The 13930-nt window shown below is 36.9% G+C and overlaps 1 protein-coding gene across 22 annotated transcripts in view; it reads left to right on the top strand.

Moving 5' to 3' along the window:
- The first annotated feature begins 2580 nt into the window (after nt 1-2580).
- The window catches only part of INPP4A (inositol polyphosphate-4-phosphatase type I A), a 111792-nt gene continuing 100442 nt past the window's right edge, over nt 2581-13930 (top strand). For 10 of the 22 annotated variants that reach the window (XM_087871478.1, XM_087871469.1, XM_087871477.1 and 7 more), the window contains exon 1: nt 2581-2634. The gene's annotated coding sequence lies outside the window, so the exon portion shown is untranslated. Of the gene's footprint in view, nt 2741-3086; nt 3327-13930 lie in introns of those variants that run through there. The other 12 variants (XM_034431346.3, XM_034431348.3, XM_034431344.3 and 9 more) reach the window with 2 other exon arrangements.

Below are 13930 nucleotides of genomic sequence, written 5' to 3'. Positions count from 1 at the left end.
TGCTTCCAGAAGTTGTGGGTGCTCCAACACATGAGATTTTTAAGACTTGGATAACAACTTTTTTGAAATAGTATAGGATTTCTTGAGCAAGGGGTTGGTCTAGAAGACCTCCAAGGTCCCTTCCAACTCTGTTATTTTGTTATCTAGAAGGCAAGGTACTGTATGCCAATAAATAAATACTGTATTGGAACTAGATTCCCCGTGTTTGCCTTTTGTTAAAAGACTTTGCAGTAAAAATGTAGCATTCCCCATACAGATACAATCACAATGGAGCCCAAAATTTCCATTGCTAATCAAGACAGTTGTTAAGTTAGTTGTGCCCCATTTTATGACCTTTTTGCTGCAGTTGTTAAGCGAATCATTGCACTTGTAAAGTGAATCTGGTTCCCCCCATTGACTTTGCTTGCCGGAAGCTGGCTGGAAGGTTACAAATGGTGATTCCATGACCTCAGGAAAGTACAACTGTCATAAATATATTCCAGTTGTCAAGCATCTGAATTTTGATCACATGACTACAGAGATGCTGCAATGGTCGTAAGTGTGAAAACCAGTCATAGGTCTCCACAAGTGGGACCAGCATCTCCATTGCTGAGCAACACAGTTGTACACTGAAACATCACATCATCACACCAGGCTTATACCGTCTGTTCTGCTGCTGTTGCTAAGTGAATCAGCCAGGTCTTCAACCGTGACATCACATGACCGCAACTTGAGATTTCCTATTGCATACTGATAGCATGAATATTATTTTCAATTTAATGCATAATCTTGATTATTCTTAATATGAACTAAAAGGAATTATTTTCCTTTTTCAAAATATCTTCTGGGGAACTAACGACCAACTGATTTTAAAGACTTTTTCAATTTTGTGCATTTAAAAGAGGTTATTCAGAAAAAAATATTTTGAAGTGACTAGGTGGAAAGATGATCAGGAACAGCTTTGGAAGTAGCTGAATGGATCTTATTGAGTTGAGCATCATACAAATTTAATAAATAATCTGAAAAAAGATGCAGTTATTTTAATGATTCAAGGTGGGATGCTTTCTTTGTGCATCCCCCCTTCATGACATGATACTTCATGTCATGAAGTATCTTTGGCAAATGTTTTTATCCAAAGTCACTTATGAATTATATTTTTCCATAATTTTGCTATTTTTGTAAATAATTGATACATAATTCAATTTACACAATTTCCTGGTCAGGTATTGTACTATGTATTTGTATACTTAGCTCCAATTTCTGAAAAGCACTGTGTATTCTATATGTGTGGGTGTGTGGGTGTGAAATTTCTGAGATGACGATTATAAACCATCCTGTTTGTTAGACTGGATTTAGCTACTTCCAAAACAAATTGTACAAAAGTAGCAACACATGCCTTTTAACTTTATTTTTTTTCCATGTTTATTTTCATTGTGTACTCATTTTTAGTCTTCTAAGGAAATAGGAAACACTAGAATGACTCACAAAATTTGAAATGCAGTTTGTTTATTTGTAAAACCATTTTGAAGCTTTTCAGTGAAAGGAGCCTAAACTCATCACAGCAGAGCTATAATTATTGCCTATTCTTAGGTACGTTAAGAGAGAAACTTTTACAGTGCTTTTTCCCTTTATTTTGTGTATGATGAGTTGTTTCTTTTTGTTTTTATGTTTTTTGAAAATTGATTAGTAAAAACTATTTGCTGACTGCAAAGAAGAAGAGGAGGAAGAAAACCATGGAGATTAGTAATGAAACTAATGAATTGCAAAATCAAAATATTCTGTTGGGTAGCTATGTCTACTAACTGGGGAATTCTGGGAATTGAACACATGTCTTAAATTTTCCAAGTTCAAGAAATACTGCTTTAGCCCATTCTGAATAGAATAAATATGGTTATCCAATCTCTTCTTAAAAACTTCCAGCGTTGGAGCATTAATCTGGCGGTGATGATGTCTAACCCACATTTTTAATCTTATCAGGTAGTAGGTTGTTGTCTACTTTATGAAATGCCTTACTGAAGTCCCAAGTAAATTATATCCACAGCATTTCTCTGGTGCACTAATTTTGTCACTTTATCAAGGAACGTAATAAGATTTGTGATCAAATCATCAAACTAGGACAGTATGATTTAAAGAGTACAGTATATATAACTAAACTGAGAACTTGATAATGGTGCTCAGATTCAGGCATTTCCTGTGCTTACACACTATTCATTCAAAATGTGCCTCAAAGGGGGGGGGGGGGGGAATCGGCCTTAATATTACATGCTGAGAGGTACGTAGGGCGGCGACCGCAGCTGCGCGGTAAAAGCTAAGGCCACCGCTAGATGGCGCTCGCCAGGAGTTACGAAATCTCGCCCTCTCTCGGCTGCCGCCTCGCGCTCATCCGGATCCCCGCAGCTGAGGCGCGCGAGCCCAGGCCCCGAATTTGCAGGGAGAGCGGTCGGGGGGGGGGGGGAGGGAGGGGGGCGAAGTGCGGCCCCGAGGGCAGAGAAGCGGTGGGCGGCGCAAGCGCTGAAGAACGGGAGGCGGAGGAGGAGCCTGGGTGGATTATGGCGTCATAGCTGCCTGGGTGTATGCGCGCTAGGGAGCCCGGCTTGCTGCAGTAGCAGAAGAAGCTGCTGTAGGGTGCGAAGAAGAGCCACATCCGACGGGAAGGTGAGGTTGCAGCCGCAGCTCCTCGGACCTCGAAAGGGCCACGAGCCAGTCCAGCATGTTGCGCAAGGCTTGCTGAGGAAGCTGCGGCTCCTCTAGTCCGAGCGGGGTAAGACGGGCGTCCTTGCAAAACGGGTCCTCCTTCCGCTGCTCATGGTTACCTCCCGCGCTCTCGGTTGCAAACGCTGCTTCCCTGAGGGGCGGCCGGGGTTGGGTGGGTGGGTGGTGGTAGCTCTGCAGCAAGAGTCCCAGCCAAAGAGGGTGAGGGGCGGCAGGGAGGGGTAACGGCGGCGGCTCAGCGTCGCGTCCTCTCCCTCGCCTGCTTTGCAAGGAGCTGTCAAATAAACACGAAGGAGGGCGGAGGTGGGGGGGGGGAAGAAAGAGAGCTTCGGCGCTGCCCCGCTTCTGCTCAGAAGGGGCTGCTTTTTTACTCCATTGTTCGGTTTTGTTTGGACAACTTGGGGCGGTGGGGAGGGAGAAGAGACCGGCGCGTGACGGGTTCTGCTTTGCCTCGGCCCGCCGATGCCGTGGGGAGGACATATTTAACAACCACGGATTGTGCACGTCTCGTAGTAGGAGGGATGCTGCTGATGTCTTTCTCTGGCGCTGGTGTGTGATCCGATAGCTGCATTTGTCTGATGCAAACTGGAGGGCGTGAGTCGCACAGGATTTAATAAAAAAAGGAGGAAGAGAAGGTGATTGTTTATTGGCAGGTTCAGGGGCTTTTGTCTTTTCTTTTCTTTTCTTTTCTTTTCTTTTCTTTTCTTTTCTTTTCTTTTCTTTTCTTTTCTTTTCTTTTCTAGGACATAATCCAGGGTTATGTTTTGCGGAATGGGTTCCCAGGAGTTCTTGCCCCGGAGCCAAGGCTTTTTCTTCATTAATCTGTTTTCTTGGCATGTAAACGGCCTTTTACATAGAGGATTACATTATAGGTTCCTGATTCATCTGTGAATTGACAAGACATTTAAAAGGATCAACTTGATACCTTCCCAGAATAATCCTAAATCGTATGGTTGTTAAAACTATTTCACACAGATCACACCTTTCTTGTAGAGTGCTAGTCATCCAGGAGCTGTTACAAAGACTAGCTTAATTTTAGGCTTGGGTTACTAATTTTAAATGCTTGCCCACACAAGTCTACTTTTTAACCATGCCTCAGCAACAAGACCCATAGTGTTGCTCACCTCTGGCCAATCTCAAATGAGAAGGTGCTGTTGCTAGAACAGTTTCTTCTCTTTTACTGGGGTCTACTGAGGGTTGGGGTTATCTAAAATCTTTATTGAATTGTTGGTTTATTTTTGAACCTTGATCTGACCCTTTTTAAGTAACACCAAAGCTCCAGCTGATTTATAATATCTCATCCTATCTTGCGTTGGCCTGGTGCTTGATGTTCAGTTAATTTCATTGGTCAGTTTCAGATGTTTCTGCCTTTTAGGATTACGGTAGGATTTTTAGGATTACAGTATTTCTATTTGTCAATGGGAATACCAATCTCCCTGTAGATCTGCATTTGATTTTACATTATATTGATATTGCTGTGTTTGAACTTAAGGGGGGAAAAAAGAAAATAGCTGTGCAAGGGAAGTGTCTGGTCTCTTTGGCAGCCAAGCATAAATGGAGCTGCAGGCACAGAGCCCAGTAGTTTGATGGGAGAGGCTGGTCCACCTGGAACCAGCAGATCGCTGACCTCTGGAGGCCCATCTTGCAAGTGCCATGGATTGTCCATGTGAAAAGTCTTTGCAGTTGCTAGGAAGATGCTTCCATTCTTCAAAAGCACCTTAAATCAGCTTCATCCTGCCTTAGCAATAGGTTGACCACAAGATGGAGATTATAGTAATGGGGGCAGGTTCATAGTGCAGCAAACAGAATAGGCAGCTGAACTTTTGTCATATATGGAGAAGATCTATGGATATTAATGGGGGATAAACAGCTCAATTTGAGTTGATTTGGTGGGTCTGAGTATGCCTTGCGTGGGCTTCAACCCATGATCATTAAAAAGAATATATATTTTTTGCTGGAAAATAGAATACAAATGCTATTGATGCTCACTGAAACAACTGAGCTTTAAAAACCAATGTTAGCCAAACTTTTAATGAAACCATCCTGCAATAGTTTTGAATAGATTTACTGAGGTGTTTGCAATTTATCTTTTTAAATTTTATTTTGTTAAAGACACAACTATACAAACACACACACACACACACAAACAATAATTGTGTAAAATAACACAACTATTGATATATAATTGTACAAGTAGTTACTCTTTGCTACAACTTGCCACTTGTTCATGATTATCCAAAAAACTGAAGGTTTGGATAGTCTCAGCTTCTTGCTTAATATGTACCAGAAACCTAGATCATATTGAAGAAAAATTATTTCTGTAATTAATATTTCTGCTTAACCTCTCTACTTGATTACATTTTCAGCTAAGGCTACATTCCATAGTCTCTTGGTGCTTCATTCTTCATAAATAAACTACAATATAGCTTGACAGGAGACAATAGCTCTTTATTTCATGCTTCTATATACAAGGTATTATATGGTGATAATAGAGTCAATATAGGGGAAGGGGATATCTCTTTCTGAATAATCCTGCAAAATAGATAAATAGAGAGATAGATGGATAGATAGATGTAGATATAGTTATATAGATAGATATTCTTTTTAAATGAATAAGCTTTGCTACCATATATGAAAATAAGCACCAACCTATCAGTTTCTCCACTGACATAAATTATACCTTTTTATAGATGCATTACAATCTCACTGAGAGGAAGGGCAGGGAGAACACTAACTATGAATTATTTTGAGATATATTCTGTTTTTGGCAGATACAGTTTTGGTAGTGTTTTTTTGATGAAATATACAGTCAACTGTTCAAATAGTTTCATCAATAGGTTCCAATATTATTCTCCCAAATATTTCTAATGCTAGGAATTTATATACTTATAGATCTTTGAGACCAAAACTTTTGTGTTTTTATCATGTTGTAAAATTAATTTCTGTGTGATAATTAATTGTCTTTTTTACCTTTGATTTAACCCTGGAGTTAGAAATAAAATATATTCATGTTATTAGGTAAAGACATTAAAATTACAATAGCTTGTTTTAGATCTTTAATTAACTGCTTCCCTGTTTGGGATTGTCCTTTACTATACAGACCCCTTAATCAGTAGAGACCTGCTGAATCACATTGTTTATGATCAAACAAAATAGATTCAATATTTTATTCTTTGCCTAGTTTAGCTTTAAATTTAACAGTGACAGTACTTTTACAAGTTCTGTAACACATTTCTTGTCATAATTATGCTCATTGTCTATCATTTTAAAAGGCCATTTTAAATTAGGCACGATAGCATCCTTATGTTTATAGATAGCAGACTTCTGTGCTGTGTTTTTTTGCTTCCATATGTGTGATTTTTTTTCACTATACTTTATCATTTTCCGGGATGTCATTTGATAACTCTTGGAACTGCTATCTCAATCTAAGGAGGATATTCATTTTAATTGCAGATCTTTTCCCAACCAGAAGTATTGTAATCTAGGTTACTTATCTCTCATCCTGATGGAAATAAATCCTGATGAAATTAGTTGTGTTTATCCTAGAAACCTTTTTTTTCCAGCTGCAAGATTGCCACCCACATTCTTTAATCCTGGTTTGCTAAAGGGTTTATTTATGCATCATGTGTTTTCTCCTATTTATGTTAAGATATATATAGTAGTTGGATTCTTTGCAAAATGCAAACATGGTAGTACATGTTTGCTTGTAAAAATGTTAATCTTATATTCCCTATTAGCTGATATCAGCTTCAGGAGGAGATGTTTTATACAGTAGAAATAGTACCGTAATTTGTGAAATACCAAATAAAGCTATTCCTGCCTGCTGCTCTTACCTTAAGTGCTAAATTCTCTGCCATTGTTTTTTCTGTTTACTCATCTGTTGAAAACGTTAAGATAACATTTCTAAGAAAAGTTTTGAATTAATTTAGAACTACCATACTTTAACAGATGAGAAATTTAACTTTTTTAAAATTACCAACAACACTGGAATATATAATCCGTGGTTTCCTTGAAATAAACCATTTCTAGAAAAATGGAAGTAGGTCCATATTTTTTTATGGATTATGAAATAATTATAGTGGTTCTGAAAGATCCCTTGACACCCAAAGTGGTAAAAGAGGAAATAAAGAAGAAGAAGATCCTGAAAGAAATACATCAGGAAAAATGAAGAGCATCTAATTGCAAATATACATTCAGAATAAAATAACATTTATTTAATATCTTTATGTGTGTTTTTGTAAGGTCTGAGTAGACTTAGCAGTAATGTACTCCTATAACCCAGAAAGTATAGTATATATGTGCTTTCGCTGCCTGTCAGAACTATAGGTGAATGGCATTTAAGGATGCCAATGACCACGATACAAATTAGCCTATCTGTTTTTATAGGCCGTCCCAGCCTCCCTCAGCCAGGTCATGCATTCTAGTTGCCTATGTTGGACAGGCCTATGATGCACAAAGGAAGTGGCAATTATTATAATTGGGTAACTGAGGAAGTATTGCCATGTCACCTGCTGCCCCAGACTCTGCAAATATCTCTTCCAAAGAATATATTCTGTAAATGAATTTGTATGATTGCTTCCTAGGAATGATATATTTGCTCTGCTATTTGCCTAGTTAGGTGACTGCCATTAGTTGAGGAGAAGCAAACATATCCATGCATGTGGAAAACTAGTACTGCGTCACAGTTGTGCTTGTTAGGGTTTTTGTCTGTACCATTTTTTTGAACAGGACTGGAGCACTGTGAGGGAATATTTGCTTTTCTACACAGAAAGATGTTTTCCATTGTTTGAATGAAACCAGACTCTGTGTCTGTTGTGTTGTATCTGTTGAGTCTGAAGAAATGTGTATAATTTGGTTCAGTTGTTGTGAAGTGAGATAAAAACATTTGGCAGAAGAGCTTCTCACCAGTTTAAGAGTTTAAGAGTTTGGCTCTGCTTTTGCCTAATATTGTAGCTTTGTAATAGTAAAGTGCTATTATTTTCCCTTCTGCTCTTGTGAGCAAAAGATTAAAAATAAGGAAACTATAATATTTTACATTGAGAATTTGTCATGTGAAAGATAATACAAAGTGTTTTTAATAATGACAAAGGAAAATCAAATATAAAATGTATTAAAGTAGTATTTCTACTTTGCACTTCTGCAGTGAAACACTTGTTGCAGCATTCATGGGAATACTTATGTTGATATTCAGTTCACATACATGCTCTGATCAGGATTCTAGACCTCTTTACAAGTAGTCCTTCACTTATGACCAAAACTGGGACTAGAATTTCCATTGCTTAAGCAAGGTTGTTGTCAAGTTAGTCAAGATGGATTTTACAATCTTTTTGTCAAGGTGGTTTGAATGTATCACTGCAGTTAAATGAATCACACAATCATTAAGCAATTTCAGCTTCCCCCATTAACTTTGCTTCTTGGAAGCTGGCTGGGAAGGTCACAAATGACGATTGTGTGACCCACGGACATGTCAATCATTTTAAATACATGTGGTTTTCCAAGCACCTGAATTTTGATCACATGACCATGGAGATGCTTCAACGATCATTAAGCGTGAAGACTGGTTGTAAGTCACTCTTTTTCAGTGCTGTTGAAACTTCAATGGTCACTAAACAAATGGTTGTAAATCAAGGACTACCGGTATACCGCTCCTTTTTTCGAAAGAGCAAGTACTGGAGCATAGCAAATACTCCCCCAAAATTTAGTATTCTTGTACAAGATTTATAGTGATTAACAATTTGCATTTCAAGGAAGTAAGTTTGAACACAGTGCATCTGAATTGGCAATCACATTGCCTTGAATAGTTCCAGAGTTAATGACTTCTGTTTGCAATGCTGCTTATCTGTTTAATCAATGTTAACTATAGAGTGAACACATTATTCCAGTTTTAAACAATGAACTTTCAATTAATTGTTAATTTTGATGGCCAGGAACTGTTCACAAAACAGAACGGCAAAGAAGATTATTAGATCTTCAGCAGAAGTATGAGGTGTCTGTTCTGTAATTTCCTAATTATTTTGAAAGATTGTTTTCTGGTTGGGAAATCAGACTGATGTGTTTAGTAAATGTCTAACTATGAGACATTAAATTTTTATTACGGTACTTTAATGACGATCTCTTCGGGTAGATTAGTAGAAAACAAGATTGTGCAATTCTGTACTAAGTTATGATCATTGTCTTATTTTTGTGCAGTTTTAGTTCAAAATGAGACAACTTCTGACCTTTTGGGTCATCGTTTCAGAGATACTTCCTTATCAGATTCTTCAATGCTTTCAAAAGTGGCAGAACTTCTAATGTACTTAAAAGTTTAAACTTCTTAAAAATTCATGGAGATATTCAGAGATGTATCTGTCTTGAAAGTAGTCCACGTTGAACTGTATAGCACAGTCAAATATCAGAGCTGATCAAAGAAATGTTTTATGACATTTTGTATTATGTCACAATAATACATGATAATTTTATGTCATAAAATATTTTATAAAATTTGCCAAATTTCAATTCCAGGAGAGTCATGGATCTGATTTGGAGTGCATTCTGTAAGTTAGCCCTTTTGAGATACCTTTGTTAAAAAAGTTTTGGCTTAAGATGCACCATTTCGCTCCGTTAAAGGTTACAGACACAGTGATTTTAATAGGATATAAATACCTTCTTTTGTTTTTCATAATCATGCCTGTTATTGTGGCTAAATTGCTATTGCAATTATATTTGCTGTTTTGCAAGAAATTATAGCTATAAATTTGACACTATAGTTTCTCGAATGCTCTTAGCTAAGGCAAAAATAGTAATTCCTTCCTTCCTTCCTTCCTTCCTTCCTTCCTTCCTTCCTTCCTTCCTTCCTTCCTTCCTTCCTTCCTTCCTTCCTTCCTTCCCAGTAGAAAAGAACAGTGGGAGCTTTTGTAGCTTGGTTGTTGCTGAAGTACCCTTAGTATTTCATATATGTGTGCCCAAACCTCTGTTAAATATCTTAAAATAATCAGGTGGGCATGCTCATATTGTATAACAGCCTACCTTCAAACCATCTTTCCAATTTTAGCAAAGGAAGCAGTAATACAGTCAGATGAATTTAGGCCCCGGATTTAATGTACTTGCTGGTGAGATGATAAACCATATATATTGTTTTTTAGAAATGTGAGTCATTTGGAAAGTATAACAAGTCGAGCTCTTTTAAGTATGTACGTGTCCCTTTGACTTTCCCTTAATTAGAATGTGGTTTCAAATAGAAGGGGAAAAAAGATACTTCAGAGAATAATATCATTCCCATCAGTTTTGGTTTGTTCTAAGCCCAGAAATTGATTAACAACACGTCAAAGGATATTTATAAGCATGTTGATGACATCACTGGAAGTAAATAAGCCAAATCATTTAGGAGGCCTTAGCCTTCCTCCGGTGCTGAATATTTGCATAAGAGGGTGGGTACTCTCAGCTACATATCCTCACATGTCTATGTATATGGGAGTTGAGTAGGAGGTGAAATATATGCTCAGCGCATTTGCTAACTTCCTTCTCTTAATTCATCAAAGCCTGTATTGTCAACAGTGATAAGCAGATATTCCATGCAAAAGTTATCTACAGTACTTCTTTTTGGAGATTCATGGACTTGAATCTCAGACTTTCTTGCATGGAAAACATACATCTGTTCTGCTAATAGGTGTTACAAATTCATTGTTTCTGACATGCGTGGAATATATCAATTTTGTGACTTCCTTTTAATAAACACAGATATTTCTTCCATGTTTTAAAATGAATGATGGCTAAGGTACTGTTGCATATTTAATAAATCATATTCAAATGTTATTTCTGGTTTTGGATAAACTAAGAGAACCATGGCTATTATGGTAGCCTGGAGCCATGGAGATGATAGTATTTGAAAAAAGTAATTTTGCTAGGGTATTGTGTTAAGCAATATAGCCACAAAGTCCCTTAAATTATTTCATTGTGACTTCCAAGTTTATTTTGTTTCTAGATTAATTTAAACAAACCCATAGTTGAAGCAAATATTTTAAAGGCGTAGTGTGACGCAAAAAACTCTGAATAAATTGTTTTCTTTTTAAGATTAATCAACTAAATGAATTAGTGCTTATTTTAAACTCTGTCATTCTTGAATAAGTTGTATATACTTGGAAAAATATGAGAATTATTCTTTTGGCTAAAATAAGAGTTTATTTCCCGCACTGAGCTACAAATGTGACATGGACCAGGTTTACTCTTCCATTTTACATAACCCTGCTGGATTCCAGCCCTTAATCCCGTAGAGAAATTTAAAGGATTCAAGTTCCTAGAAGAATCTTATTAAGAAGAGAAGTAGAAGGAATTCTATTCTACATTTAATCTGAAATTGGAGGGGTGGTAGTTTTCATTGTATTTTTGTAGATATGACTAATAGCTTTTAATAGGCCTGTGTGCCACAAATTTAATTTTGTTCTTAATTCATTTAACTAGTTGCCATCCCCATGGGCACTGGATTTGTAATGTTTTTCTGCCTTTAATTTTGTTGTGTGAAGTGTTTCTATTGGTTATGTTGTATTTAATAATGCTGAATTTAATTGAATATCTTAAAAATAGCAATGGTTTCTGAAGAGGAACGCCTGTTTCATAAAGATCTTGAAATTACATAAACCTGTAGTTTTGAAAAGCTTTTGATAGTTTCCTTTCTGTCATTGATGAGTAATGTTAAGAGTCATGAAATAAAAATTTAGGTCCTTTTTTGGATTAATTAGGAACTATTTAAAACAGGAAGCAAAAGTCAAAATAAATACTGTATTTAATTAACATAATCATTTTTTAAAGTAGTTAAATGTCTCAAATATAATTACTGTATGTATCAAGTGATATACCCTGAAGTAAAATTCCCTAACTTCTGGAATAACTGAATAGCATCTTGAGTTGGCACAGTCTAATTAAAAAATACTATATATATTGGTTTGTTTATATATTTTGTTATTAGAAAGTTATAAAAATAATATCTATTATTATTTCCTACTAGTTACATTTTCATATGCTTTTTCATATGGCATTCAGCCATGTCCGGATCTCTGTACTTAATTCTGGTTGTCTCTTTATGAACTCATGGATATAGATGAACCTGAAGAAAGAGCATTTGGGCCTGCTGGAGAAGGACACAACTGAGATTTCTAAAATTATGAGGTCTAGATAAATTCCCCACTTCTCCAGAATAATTTGGGCTATTAAGCGAAATGGGTAGTAAAGCTATTAGAAGAAAATACAACTCTTAATTTAGGGAACTGGCTCCCTCAAGGTATGGTTTAAAAGCTGGCTTTTAAAGTTATTAGACCATCTTTACAAATGACGGTCATGACAGAAATCTAAATTTAGTACCGTATGTGTCCTCACTGCAACTTCTGGAAGAGTAGAGATGAATCAGATGGGTCAATTGCTTTGATGTTGGCCTTGGGGAATTTGCAGAAGATGAACTAACCTAGAAGAGCTACTCCTGTGAGACCTTATCATCGTGAGATAAATTAGTTCTGTAGCATAACTATTAAGCCACATCTGGAAAACAGATGGTTTTTTAAAAATATATAATGCCTCCTCTCAAGTACTAAAATGTTTTAAAATTTCAGAGTTTCCTGGCATTTCCATCCTGTGAACAGCTTATTTGCTTAACACACCAACCAGTTATTATGATATATCACGTGGCATTCCCTGCCTACAATTTTGGGAAAATCAAATAAATACTTGAAATGTGTGAACAGTCATTGAACTATCCAATGACATAGGTCTACAAAGCAAAATTTGCCTTACTTATTTGATTCTTAGTCCATTCATTCAAATGGGTGACTTCTGATAAGGTCAGCTCTACATTTCTTCACCTTAAGAGGGAAAGAACAAGCAAGCTCTTAAAGTGAAAAGGTCAATCAACCCTGAGAGGAGATTTGAAAATGAAACTTAGAATGCCCCCACCTTGGTATTGTATAGAATAAGATGGAATGGGGAAAAACCCTGGCTTTCAAGATACTTTATTCCATACTACAATAAAGAGCATTCCTATCATGCCTGATTCTTGACCTTGCCTGCCGGCCTCTGAATGACTGACAGACAAGATCTGACTTTGCCTTTGAAAAGTGCTACCATCTACCATGGCTTTTGTGAGGGTGGCAGTGTCAGGGTTTCAAGTTACACCCCAATGAAAGAAAACTCTGAGGTTTTGGTGCATTAGCCTTCCCAATTTTGATGTGATTGGTGGGCTTTTTTAAAATGAACGAGTAGAACCAGTAAGAGTTGCAGAGTAAGGTGGCATACCAAATGCTGAAGTCCTGAACCATAATGGCATTTGATTTGATTCACAAATTTTCTTTTCTACTTCCCATTTTATTTTTCCATTAAAAGAAAGTTGGAACTAAATTATGCTGTCAGCAAGATTCTCTATGGATACTGAACAAAGCAGAACAAAATTTGGAATGGTGGGAGAAGTCAATGAAAGAAAGATCAAGTTAGAGAATGGACTAGATCGGTCTAGGAGGTTACTGAGAAAAACATTCCAAGAAAAAGTCCCACCAGTGAATCCCTCTGGGAGAGGTAGTTGGGCTGTGGTGTTGAATGCTGCCTAACACTCCATTCTTAGCTCCTTCTGGTCACATACCTCTAAGTATAATATATACATTCCCATCATGTGCTTCCTAATCCACACATAGCAATAGTTCTTAGACTTATATACCACTTCATAGTGCTTTATAGCCCTCTCTAATCTGTTTACAGAGTCAGCATGTTGCCCACAACAATCTGGTTCTTCATTTTACTGACCTCAGAAGGATGGAAGGCTGAGTCAATCTTTGAGCCAGTCATATTCAAACTCCTGGCAGTGGAATGCAAAGTTAGCCTGCCATACTGCATTCTAACCAGTGCGCCACCACAGCTTCTATCTCCATATCCACAAACATATAAGATGCAGCCCAAGGAATCCACATTTAAAGACAGAGATAGTAATATGAAAGGGCACTTTGCATTTTCATTTTTTAAAAGATGACCTGTCATTCTTGTTGGCTTTTCCTTGAATGGGAAAAAAAAAATCCTTTGGGGAGAAAATGATTTACAACAATTTCATTCTTGGATAAACAGTTGAGTGGAAGATCAATTCAAGTACTGTATATGCATAACTCTCCTTTGCTTGAATTTGGAATATGTTTCTTGCAAAATAGTCATTTAAAAAAAAGAGTAGATATTTTTGGAGAAAACTAATAGTTTCCAAAGAGAATACCAGTCATTTTATAAATATGACTTGTGA

The sequence above is a fragment of the Pantherophis guttatus genome, chromosome 5, assembly GCF_059756535.1.
Source record: "Pantherophis guttatus breed Tessera chromosome 5, ASM5975653v1, whole genome shotgun sequence".
Taxonomy (NCBI): Eukaryota; Metazoa; Chordata; class Lepidosauria; order Squamata; family Colubridae; genus Pantherophis; species Pantherophis guttatus.
This window is presented reverse-complemented; position numbering and strand designations above follow the sequence as displayed.